This window comes from Chrysochloris asiatica, unplaced genomic scaffold (genome assembly GCF_000296735.1).
Source record: "Chrysochloris asiatica unplaced genomic scaffold, ChrAsi1.0 scaffold00001, whole genome shotgun sequence".
Taxonomy (NCBI): Eukaryota; Metazoa; Chordata; class Mammalia; order Afrosoricida; family Chrysochloridae; genus Chrysochloris; species Chrysochloris asiatica.
The window spans coordinates 34,267,803-34,281,442 of record NW_006408519.1 but is presented as its reverse complement, the minus strand read 5'-3'; positions in this window follow the sequence as shown (position 1 = coordinate 34,281,442).

The window sequence follows — 13,640 nt, the reverse complement described above, 5'->3', positions numbered from 1 at the left end:
ATTCTTGATATAGATGAGTGAGTGCTGATCAGTTTGTTAAAATATTTCAATTTGTATTCCATTAATTCCTGGAGTCTTGTTTTTTTTTTTGTTTGTTTGTTTTTGTTTTTTGCCAATGCTTGGACTTTTTCCTTCAGTACCATTGGTTCTTGATCATATGCTACCTCTTGATATGATTGAGCATTAACCATTTTTTTTTTTTTTTTTGGTACAGTGACTGAATTCCTGCCGTCTATTGATGCTTTCTGCATCATTCCATATTTTGATCATAGAATCCTTCAATATTACATGTTAGGCTTGGATATTTTCTTCATTTCATTCGGTTTGAAAAATATTGAGTGTGTTCTTCCCTTTTAGTTTTCTAACTCCTGGTCATTGCACATTTCATTATGATACTTGGCTTTGTTCTCTAGATCTGCTCTTTGAAATTTTCTGTTCAGCTGTTATACTTCTTCATTTCTTCTAATTTGCTTTAGCTTCTACATGCTCATGAACAAGTTTCCAACACTCTTCTGACATTTTTTAAAAAATGTCTTTCCTTTTTTTCATGACTTTTAAATTACTTTTTGTTTTCTTCCTGTATGATATTCTTTATGTCATCCCACAACTCTTCTGGTCTTTGGTCCTTAGTGTCTAATGTATCAAATCTGCATTATGTAATATTAATCTGTTGTACAGTGAAACATGTGAAAACTAGAACTTAATGGAACTACCTTGTTTTTCTGGATCTTGTAGGTTTTCAGGTTTCACAGGGTGTCTTAGTTATCTAATCCTGCTATGACAGAATGCTACAAGTGGGTGGCTTTAACAACCAAAGATTTATTATCTTACAGAGTAGAAGGCTAGAAGCCCAAGTTCAGAGTGCTTGCTCCAGGGCAAGGCTTTCTCTTTCTCAGCTCTAGAGAAAGGTACTTGTTTCCTTTAAGCATCTGTAGTATCAGTATTCCTTGGAATTCTCCATACATTTTGACATCTTCCTCTGGATCTAGGAGCTTCATTGGGCATGAACTTCCAGCTCTTCTAACTTGGTGGCAGTAGGTTCTCACTCTCAGCTCACTCTTATCTCCTTTTATATCTCAAAAGAAATTGACTCAACATACAACCCAATCCTGCAGATTACTTCTGGTTTCTTTAACATCTTTACAACATAAAGTATAATTGCATTAGATCAGAATAGATCATATAAGATCACAGCATGGGGCTGATTGCATCAAATTAGATCTCATCATGGAGGTGTTAACTACATCTTAACTGCTAAACATCTGAGGATCTTGGTATACCCAAGTTGACACAAAATCTTAAGTATCACATAGAGTACAGTATACCTATTTTCTCTTGCTTTCAATTAGTAGAAAATATTTAAGAAATATTTGAGTTTTCCTTTGCAGGCAGGCTTCTACCTTACACATGTTATTCCCAAGTTGTATTTTGAGTGCCTTATAACTTGAAGCTCTGGTGGTGTAGTGGTTATGAATCGGGCTGCTAACCTCAAGGTCAGCAGTTCGAAACTACCAGCTGTTCTGAGGGAGAAAGATGAGGCTTTCTGCTCCCTTAAAGATTTACAGCCTTGGAAACCCTGTGTAGGGTCACTATGAGTCGGAACCGACTCCACAGTACTTAACAACAACAATAACTTGAAGGACTCATATTCTAGCATTGTATCAAACAATACAATTTTCAATGGTCCTCCAGTTCTTCATCCTACTTTGTCTTAGGCTGGAAGTTCCAATGAAAACTGCCCACCATGGGTGACCATGCTGGCATTTAAAATACCAGTGGCATCATTTCCAGCATCACAGTAACACACAAGTCATGGCAGTATGACAAACTAGTGGTCTGTCCTAGTGACTGTTTAATAGCATTGCTCAAGCAAAAATTGATAACACTGTTAGTCTGGTATGGAATTAAGGTGTAAAATGGAATATAAGGCTGTATCCATGAGATGCCAGGTTTTCTTATATGCAGCTAAGAGAGATACACAGTCAATGAGGGAGAAAGATGAGGATTTCTGCTCCCATGAAGATTTATAGCCTTGGAAACTCTATACAGGGTTGTTATGCATTGAAGCCGACTCAACAGTACTCAAACACCACCACCAGCACACAATTAATAGCGTGTGCCTTTTGAGAAGCTAATAGTTTCAATGGTTTTACAAGATTAAGCAGGATTGGACAGTTGCCCATTCTGCTAGGAGAAAGTACTGTTGTTGTTGTTAAGTACTGTGGAGTCAAGTCCAACTCATAGTGACCCTGCACAGGGTGTCTGAGGCTGTAAATCTTTACAGGAGAAGAAAGCTTCATTTTCCTTCCACAGAATGGCTGGTAGTTTTGAACTTCTGACCTTGAGGTTGTTGTTGTTGTTGTTAAGTGCCGTTGAGTCGGGTCCGACCCATAGCGACCCTGTACAGGGTTTCCGAGGGTGTAAATCTTTACGGGAGTAGAAAGCCTCATCTTTCTCCCGCGGAGCAGCTGGTAGTTTCGAACCGCTGACCTTAAGGTTCGCAGCCCAATTCGTAATCACTACGCTACCAGAGCTCAGCCCGATATTTAACCACTACGCTACAAAAGTACAGACTTCCATTAAAAGAGACCCTGAAGTCACCCAGTGAAAATGTATCTCATTATGTCTTTCAGAACTTGAGATAACCAAGCACAATTTTTGTGCATAGTTACACACACACACACATATATATATGCATATACAGTTAATATTTTTTCATCAAATAGACTAGGATGCCTTGGAAGAAGAAGCATGAATATTTGAACTTCTAAAGAGAATACATGCAAGATTGGATTGAATTAACAAACAATGTATTATTAAAAAACAAAACAACAACAACAACAAAAAAAACCTTTTTACCTGTGTGTAAGGCTGGAAAAAGGGCTCCTCAAGTTGAGAGTCATCTAGTCGGGAGACTCCATAACACTAATTGAAGAGGACCTGAAGAGACACTGGTTAAAATTTATCCATTTTCATCCTCAACTGATTGTGTCTACAGGCCCAGTTAAGAGAAAAGAGGATAGACCCTAAAAGGGTGGTTAGCATAACTTTTGCCTCCTGATGGGCCAGGGTTGAAAGAAGGAACAAAAAGGGAAAGAAAACATTTTTAGCACTGTACTTGGTACTTTACACATGATACCACCCTGATTCCAATGGCCAAGAAAGTAAATATGACTACCAGAAACATGAGGCTCCAGCCAGTTAAACAAATGGCTCTAATTTAGCTCAGAAACAATTCAAGGGGCCTAAATCCAATCTTAATTTGGTTAATCTCCAATGACTGGGTTATTTTCTTTGTTCCTTCTTAAAGGCATTTCTTGGATCCAAAATTACATATTGTTGTTGTTGTTGTTAGGTGTTGCCCAGTCAGTTCTGACTCACAGTTGTCCTGTATAGGGTTGCCAAGGAGTAGCTGGTGGGTTTGAACTGACAATTTTGTGGTTAATGGTCCAGTGTTAACTCTATAGCTCTGCACCAGGGCATATATAATTACATATGTGTGAAATTAACCAAACAAGAGAGGAGTTTGGTACAGAAATAGGTATGAATCAAGATATTATTTTTTTAATCTATATTATTTACTTTTTACTCCCCTTGTTTCCATCTCATACATATAACATAACAAATAACAATGAGGAGGGAATGATAAATAGAAAATAAAGGTAAGGTAGACCTGGGTAGAATCTCTGTATAAAAATGACATCATAACTAGAGACAGCCACAAATATAGTATGGACATTTTAGCAGCCTTAACAATATGAAATTGGGCAGACAAGATTACCATGTTCTTTGTAAAAGAATAAACAGAAACTTCATTTGCATCCCTGTATCAGTGAGGGTCTTTAGTTGCAAGCAATGATTGTCACCTTTGGGTAAGTTAAACAAGTGGAGAAGAAAATGCTGAAAAATCTGGTTTAAGAAAGAGCAAGAGTTAGGAAAGTTCCTGGATTCTAGGAAGCAAAACCTAGCAGATTTCTGGGAGCTGCCATTCATATAAAGACCTATACTGCAGTAAAGGAGCCTCTGAAAGACCCAGCTTAGATAGTGACGCAATACTGGTTGAGTGGTTCAAGTTACCTTGATTGACAATGAAGGAGGGATAGTTCCTCAAACAAAAACCATGTAACTGTCACCTGAATACAACCAATTTCATCTTCTCACGAGTATGGCTTTAATGCCCTTCCCTTTTATATTAATTTCCTATGACTGTGGTTGCAAAATAACACAAGCTGGATGGCTTAAAACAACAAAAATCTGTTCTCACTGTTCTGGAGGCAATAAATCCAAAGTAAAGTTGTTAGCAGAGCCAGACTCTCCCTGAATGCTCTGAGGAAGAGCCTTGTCTCTTTCAAGCTTCTGACAATCCTTGGCTTGACTGCATCACTCCAATCTCTACCATGGTCTTCTCATTGTCTTCTCATCTGTGTCTCTGTGTGTCCTATTCTTTTCTAACAAGAACACTGTTTATTGGATTCAGGGACATCTTAGTCTAGTGTAACCTCATTTTAACTAATTACATCAGCAATGACCCTATTTCCAAATAAGATGATGTTCTGAAGTTGCGAATGGACATGTATTTTTGAGGTACCTGGTGTGGTGCTGCAGCAAAATGCACTGGACCACAAGGTTGGTTTAAACTGCAGGGTAAGTAGTTCAAACTCACCAGCGGTTCCTCGGAAACCCCATACAGGGTTGCTATGAGCTAGAATCAGCTTGATGGCACTTAACAACAACAGCAACAGCCCCATTCCACTCGATTTTTCTTTGAAACCACTTGACTCTTTCTCTCAGAACCTAAGGATCCCTGTTAGCATAGTGGGGTAAGAGTTGGGCTGCTAACCAAAAGGTCAGTGGTTTGAATCCTCCTGGTGCTCCAAGGAAGAAAGATGAGGCTGTTTGTTTCCATAAAGGTTGACCATCTCTTAAACCCTAAGGAGTCATTCTCCTCTGTCTATAAGGTCGTCATGAGTCAGAACTGACTCAATGGCTGTGGGCATAATCAGAACCTAACCACCCTGTGCTCTAATTGCTAACTTTAATCTGTTTTTATATAGGTGAATTATAGTGTTGGTGAAGAATATTGAATATATATTGTGGACTTCCAGAGGAATGAACAAATTTGTCTTGAAAACAGTATAGCTGAATTCTCTTTAGAAGTGAGGAGGATGAAATTTAATCTCGTGTACTTCAGACATGTTATCAGGAGGGACCAGTCCCTGGAGAAGGACATCATGCTTGGTAAATTAAAGGGTCAGCAAAAAAGAAGAAGCAGACCGTCTACAATTTGGATTGACACAGTGGCTTCTACAATGGGCTCAAACCTAACAATAACTGTGAGGATAGTGCAGGATCACACAGTGCTTTGTTCTGTTGTACTTAGGATGGAAATCAACTGTAGGGCACCTAACAACATGATTCTTTAAAGGTCGGTGCAATGTCATGTTCCTTTTAGTTTATCCAACATCTAGTATTGTTCCTGGCACAATGAAAGCACAAAGTCAGTTAATTGAATGAATAAATCCAAAAATATATTAATACGAGACATATGAGATAAAAGCTCCAAAGGATTCTGGAATGTCACTTGGCTTATAGCCCCATATTAGATTATAGCTCTGGTACAGACCAGAACAACAGTGTTAGAGAAACAGCAAATAAAAGTCTCTTTAACATCTCCTGGAAGAGCTTATAATGAACTAAATATTGAAAAAAATGACTCCATTTCCACTTTGATTCTTACAAATAAGTTCTCAAATAAAATGGACAATTTACAACTTCCATACATTTTCCTTATATGGCTCATCGAATTCACCTTATTATAGTGTGATGACATCATGCAATCTTGTTTCTCTGTTCTTGCCTTGGCCAACTAACCGATTCTACTTTCATACCCATTACAGAGTTTGCTTTTTTACTTCAAGGATTTTCTTTTTATACCATTCTTGTCTGTGCTGAATTTACATCTTTTCCTCTAGCATCCAACTTTTGCTGAGGCTGTGACTTCACCTCCTTAACACTTGAAGTTGAGTTTTCTTTGGGAGGGAGAGGCTGTGTCTTTTGGCTCTTTCTCCTCATCCACACTGTCAAATAAGGGAAAACCACAGCTTCCCTGATGAATTTATGAACTAAACTTGATACTTTCTAGATATAACAAGCCGGTTGGCTTCTCTGCTATTACTTAGGATGAGAGAATAAATAATTCTAAGTTTAGGTACAATCTTCATAGCCAGTGCTCCATAGGCATTACTCTGTGGAGAGACTATTTCAGGTGGTGGTGGTTATGTGCCATGGAGTCGGTTCCAACTCATAGCTACCCTGTACAGGGTTTCCAAGGCTATAAATCTTCATGGGAGCAGAAAGCCTCATCTTTCTCCTGTAGAACAACTGGTGGTTTTGAACTGCCGAACTTGCGGTTTGCAGCCTGAAAGAAGTGAGCAAATTTCAGTCTCACACTTCACCTGGTGGAGGCAGGCAGTGTTGACTCCCTGAATCCCACAACATAACCTTCCTCCTTTTCTGTGCCTGCCCTAATCACACTTCAAGTTTACAATACAAAATTTGTTTTTCATCCTGTTCCACGTCCTCTGGGAACAGTCCTATTGATGACAGTGCCAGGAACTAATTGTGAGAGGGAACTGGTTGTATGGGAGGATGAAGTCCAAGAAGGTCAGAGGTCTACAGTATCCTGAAGAGAAGGGAGGTGTCATAAGGGGGTGTAATTTCAGGGAAGATTCCAGACTTCCTTTCCTTGAGACCTCTCAGAATAGGATGTAGAGCTCACCCTCTGGAGTCACTTAATCTAATAATGGAAACTGAACAGTTCAAACTGTACGAATGTGAATTTCTTGGGCTGTAAGATCCCTTCTGTGGCCTGAGAGCCAATGTGATTCTACAGAAGCGATGACGCTCACAGTCAGATAAAATTCTGGCTTTGTCACTGATTGAGTTACTTAGGCCAACATTAACAATATTGGCCAGGCTTTACTAAACACATACTATGGACAAGACACTGGTCTGAGTACTTTATTCTCTACAGCTTGCTTTCTTCCAATTACAGCTCCATGATTAGGCATTATTATCATATATTAGCATGTTTTCCAAAATATAATACAAATGCCCAGAGAGGTTAGGTACAACCCCTAGGTTCTCAGAGTTAGTAGAATCAAGTATTAGGCTACATCTTGCAACTTTATGAAGTTAACTACAAAACCAAAACCAAAACCCACTTTTATTGAGTTAATTTTGACTCATAATAACCTGATAGGACAGAGTAGAACCATCCCATAATGTTTTCTGGGCTGCAAATCTTTATAGAGTTGGACTGACACATCTATCTTCAACAGAGTGGCTGGTGAGTTTGAACCACTGACTGTTTTTTTTTTGGTTAGCAGCTGAGTGCTTTAGCCATAGTGCCACCAGGATTTCCTTTTAACAACTTCATATTACTGTAAATTGCTTCACTCTGTTGAGCTTTGCTTCTTCGTCTGGAAAATGAGGTTAATGATTACAACTTGTAGGAAAATAGATTGAATAAAATTTTGATTAGACTGTTTATTTAGAACACAGTTTTCAACATTGTTCTTAATGATCCTCTTTTTATTCTCTTATCTGTTCTGGATATAATTCATCTGAAATCTCACTTTGGGAAACAAAGGACATAATTCTTCTCAATGGCCTGGGGTTGGGGGGAGGCAGTGGGGGCTGAGTTGTAAGTTCCCAGTCTGTTCCATGAGAGCAAAGCATGGAGGGGACTGTGCAGAGAGTGCAGGGATTTCCTTTCCCCTCAGCACGTCAGCTTAACACAGAAGTGATACATATTGGCCAAGGATGTCCCTATTGCTCCCTATTTCACAACAGCTTGATGAAAATGTGGTTCAAAAGGGCACCACTGAGAGTCATATAGCCTCCTACTCATTCAGGATTAAGAAACTAAAGCATCCTTCAAGGTTCTTGGAGCCCAATTGGGTAATCCAATCAACTGCTCAGTGTCTTAGGATTCTCAGTGAGGAAAATCTAAACCTTGGCCCACTTTAGTGCTCTGTCCCTAAGGAGTTTTTATTAGGGAAACTTCTTGTAATCCTCACAGTAATCTGCCAGCGTCCGTGCTTATTTTACATGGAGGACACTGATCTTAGTCAGAACCCATAAATCACTGAAAGTCCTGTATGAATCATCCAACCCAGAGCTATTGATTCCAAAGTACTTTACATTACTCTCCTTTCCCTATATTGAAAATTTTGGGGAAAATATTTAGAGGATTCGTTCATTCGTTCATTGAGGATCTACAGTACGCCATAACCTCATATGCATGCAAAAGTTGGACAGTGAATAAGGAAAACTGTAGAAGAATTGATGCACTTGAGCTATGGTGTTGGAGGAGAATATTAAAGGTACCATGAACTGCCAAAAAAAAAAAAAAAATCTGTCTTGGAAAAAGCACAGCCAGAGTGCTCCCTGGAAGTTAGGATGGTCAGTCTTTGTCTCTCATACTTTGGACATATTGTCAGAAGGGACCAGTCCCTGGAGAAGGATGTCATGTTTGGTAAATGGAGGGATGGAGAAAAAAGGAAGACTCCCTCCCAATGAGATGGATTGGCACACTGGCAACAGTGATGGGCTCAAATGTCGCAGTGGTTGAGGTTTGCATAGCACAGGACAGTGTTTCCTTCTGTTGTGCATAGGGTAACTATGATTCGGCACTGATTCAATGGCTTCTAACAACAACACAATGTACCAGACCACTTAGAATCAGCACTGGACTGGGAAATACAAGGTCAGCAGTTCAAACTCACCTGCTGTTCCTCAGAAACCTCATACAAGTCACTATGAATTGGTACTGACTCTATGGCACTTGGGTGCCAGACAAGAATGTTGGATCTATGTTGTTGTTGTTGTTGTCAGGTGCCATCGAGTCGGAACCAACTCATAGTGACCCCATGCACAGCAGAACAAAACAATGTCTGATCCTGGGCCAACCTCACTACCACTGCCACACTTGATGACATCAATGATGCCACCTGGCCAATCCATCTCGTTAGGGGTCTTCCTCTCCTTCTCTGACCCTGCACCTTACCCAGCATGACATCCTTCTCCAGCGACTGTTCCCTCCAGACAATATGTCCAAAGTATGAGAGACGAAGCTTAGCCATCCTGGCCTCCAAGGAGCACTCTGGCTGCACTTCTTCCAAAACAGATCTATTGGTTCTTTTGGCAGTCCGTGGCACTTTCAGTATTCTCCTCCAACACCACAACTCAAAGGTATCAATTCTTTTACGATCTTCTTTATTCACTGTCCAGCTTTTGCATCCATATGAGGTTATTGAAAATACCATGGCTTGGGTCAGGCGCACCTTAGTCCTCAAGCTGACATCTCTGTTCTTCAATACTTTAAAAAGTTCCTGTGCAGCAGATTCGCCTATAGCAGTGAACAAACCAATGTGTTTTATGTCCTCATGCTAGCTTTGCCATTTACTTGTGTGAGACACAGACAATGGACAAATAAATATATGAAATTTCAGCTGATAGTAAGTGCCAAGAATAAGGAAAAGGAAAGGAGCCTTGGCAGCAAAACAGTTACGTGCTTAGCTATTAACCTAAAGGTGGCCAGTTTGAACCCACCCAAGAGGCTCCTGAGGAGAAAACATCTGATGATCTGAACCTTTAAAGAGTTTTTGCTGTTGTTAGGTGCCATCAAGTCAATACTGACTCATAACGGCTCCATGTACAACAAAACGAAACACTGCCTGATCCTGGGCCAACCTCACAATCATTGCTATACTTGATCCCATTGATGCTGCCACTGTGCCAATCCATCTCCTTGTGGGTAGTCCTCTTTTTCTCTGACCCTCCCTTTTACCAAACATCATATCCTTCTCCAGGGATTAGTTCCTCCTGATAATATGTCCAAAGTATATGAAATTCAAAGTCTGGCTCTCCTGGCTTCTAAGGAACACTCTGACTGTACTTCTTACAACACAGATCTGTTTGTTCATTTGGAATTCTATGGTACTTTTAATATTATCCTCCAACACCATAACTGAAATGCATAATTCTTCTCTGGTCTTCCTTATTCAGCATCCAAAAGTATAGCCCATGAAATCATATGGAGAAGTGGGTCACATGTGGCCACTATGAGTCAAAATTGACTTCATGGCTCCCAACACCAACAAAGGAATAGAAGCAAACTTCTCTGTAAAGGTGACTTTTGAAGACAGACTTAAATGAAGTGGCGAAGTGATTTGTGTGTATATTTGGGGAGATAATCTAGGCAATGAAAACAGAAAGATCAAGGTCCCCAAGGCAAGTATATACTTACTGTGTGTGAGGTAGGACCTGAAGGCTCATGAACTGACCAGAGGCAACCAGAAGTAGGTAATGAGATAGAAGAAGTCACAGGTTATGTCGCAGAGGTTCTGTGGGGCCATTGCAGGACTTAGTGACTTATTCTCAGAGAGATGAGTTGGGCATGGGGATTGGGATCATAGGTGGATGGGAGCCATGGAACATCATCATTAAGTCAGGATAGTCTCACCATAGAAAAAGAAGGGATGATGTACTAAAGTTAGTTCCCAAACCTGGCTGCATGGTGAATCCTTAAGGACCCATTTGAAATTGTAACTGCCTAAATTTTAGGCATAGAGACTAATTCATTAGGTCTGGGACTCAGTTTCCATTGGCCGTTCTGATACCCAGATACATTTAGCAACCACTTCCCTTCCTGATCTAATCCTCTATTTATAATCCCAAAGCTACATGGGGGAAGGAGCTGTAAACACAATCTGAAATATTAGCAGGTATGAAAAGGCTTCTGTGGGGACCGTTATCTATGTAAGCAATTACGGTATGATCTCATTACTTCCCTCTCATCAAAGCTTCCTTTTTCTCTCTGAACATGAGGAAGAGATTAAATAACTAGGGAGCGCAAATTACTACATTCTCATGCTGTTTGCGCTTGGATCAAGCCCACTATTTCTCTGTGTATTTTCTGATGGCCTGAAAATTGACCCGATAAAACTGGAAACTTATGTGCCATATAAATAATCTGCTTGATATTCTGTAACCTTACTCCAATTACTCATCCTTTCAATAAATTTAATCTATTGATTTGGATGCCTTATTCTATTTCACACTCTCTCTCTTGCTCAAGAAAAGGCTCGGTAGTTTTGTAATGAAAATGAAATAGACTTAAAATGTTCAGGGACTCTTCTTTCCACTTCCTGCCCCCTATTTATACCAAACTCATACATGATAATAAGCGTGAAAAATTGCTGTTTTTCCATGTGAATGAATTTTGGATTTGAGAATTGACATGCGTAGTCTTACCTCCTGACTCATGCACTGTGTTCTAAATGCTGGTTCTTGTTGTTAAGGGCTGTCGAGTGGGTTCCAATTCATAGTGACCCTTTGAGGAGCTTCCAAGAAGCAGTTGGTGGGTTTGAACTACCAACCTTGTGGTTAGCAAGACCAGTGTTTATCCTACGGCACCACACCAAGACTCTGAATTCTATTTCACATGTGGTTGCAAGTGGAACTTTTGGTAGCCAATCTTTAAGAGTATCGTTTTGGACCTTGGATTCTCTGAAGATAGTCAACTAATTTTTTTGTGTGTGTAAAAGACCAAAAGGGAGTACTTTGGAATTTGCATAACACATTGTGGTCTCTGTTCTAGTCACTCAGCTCTGCCTTCATAGTACAGACAAGCATAGAACATATGTAAATGAAAGGCATGGCTGTGTTTCAATGAAACATATCTACCAAAAACAAGTAAGGAGCTCTGGTAGTGTAGTGGTTACAAATTGGGCTGTGAACCTCAAGGTCAGCAGTTCGAAACTACAAACTCTTCCAAGAGAGCAAGATGAGACTTTCTGCTCTAGTGAAGATTTACAACCTCAGAAACCCTGTACAGGGTCGCTATGAGTCAGAATCGACTCCACGGCACATAACAACAACAACAAAAACAAGTGCTATGCTAGATTGGACCTGCAGACTGTAGCTGATCTAGTCTAATTCCCTTGGTTTGGGTTTATCTTTTCATTTTAGATCATGACACTGAGGCCTAGAAATGGCATTTGACTTGAACTAGTTGTAACACAGTTGAGAGGGAAGCCTGGGATCTTTCTATTATGGGAGGCTGGATATTGCTAGTTACTCAGCCCCAAACACCCCATCTCAAAATACAAAGTTAGGAATGAGTTGTATGCAAGCTGGAGATTTCATGATCCATTGTGATTAGTTTCCATGACTGTTCTCTATCCTTCATTGTCCCTTTCTAGCTGTAGAGTTTGGAGAGACATTTCTCACCCTATTATTATTATTAAAGAAACCCTGAGGTTTTCCGTAGCCGTAGAAAGTAAGAATGGTCACACTAACCAAACTGAAAGTAAATCTTTTGTGACCAACTGTAAAGATGACGTGGCACTGTGGGTTAATGCTCTGGACTGCAAAGTCATTTAAACCTCAAGGTTGGCAGTTCAAACTCACCAACCATTCCTTGGAAACCCTATAAGGGTTGTTATGGGTTAGAACTGACTCAATGGCACTTAATAACAACAACAACAACATGAAGATGCTGGATCCTGGTGTGTCACTGTAGAATAAGCACTGGACTTCTAACTACAAGGTCAGCAATTCAAACCCATCAGTCACTCCTTGGAAACCCTACACAGAGTTACAGAGTTGCTATTGGTTGGAACTGACTCAGTGACACATAAGAAAAACAGCACGAAGATGCCATCATTGCTGATCTCAACTGTATTGGCAAGTGCCATCCATTTTGCATTTTTTTTGTGTGTGCAACCCATCCCTTCAGACAACAGCCTACACTCTTTCCTCTGAGGATAATTTTTACTCTGCCTTCAGCTAAGCTTCTCTCTTTGGGTGTTGAAACCTTGTTCATTTTCCTAATTTGAGAAGTGAGATAAAAGGTAAGAATATTGCTTGCTTGATAGAACAAAATGTTCTAAAATCCAATTTCCTGTAGATTGTACAACCTTTACTCAAAAGGTTGAATACATTTTTGTCTTCTTGTAGGATTTATCTCCCTTGTAATAACATGAACCTTACATTTATCACTGAGTTTATGCTTTTCTACCAATATCCCTCATATTGAGTTGACTTTTGATTATATTACAAAGAGTTTGGGAATTGGTTGTGAGGTTTCTACTTCCTTAAATTTCAAGAATGATAATCTTTCCTGATGACTGCAATTGGTTTTTCTATCCTATACTGACAAGTATTCATTTCAAGCATCATTCCAGGGTTAATTTTTGCTCCTTTTCCTTAACTATAATGACCACATTCATATCTCAGTAATAAAACTGAGAGATGATATGTGTAGATATTTGTGGAAGCACTTGGCAAATACAAAAAATATGTTACATGTCACTTTTATTATTGCTTTTATTTTAAGCATTTTTCCATGTCAACAACAACTTTATTTTAATATAAGATGTCTAGATATTAGACTAAAGAATCATAGATGAGTTTCCAGCATCTGGTTCCTGGGTCTCTGATTTTTTAACTCCTAAGAATAAAATCGCTTCCTTCGCTATTGTTGTTGTTGTTGTCAGGTGCCATCGAGTCGGAACCGACTCATAGCGACCCCATGCACAGCAGAATGAAACAATGTCCGATCCTGGGCCAAC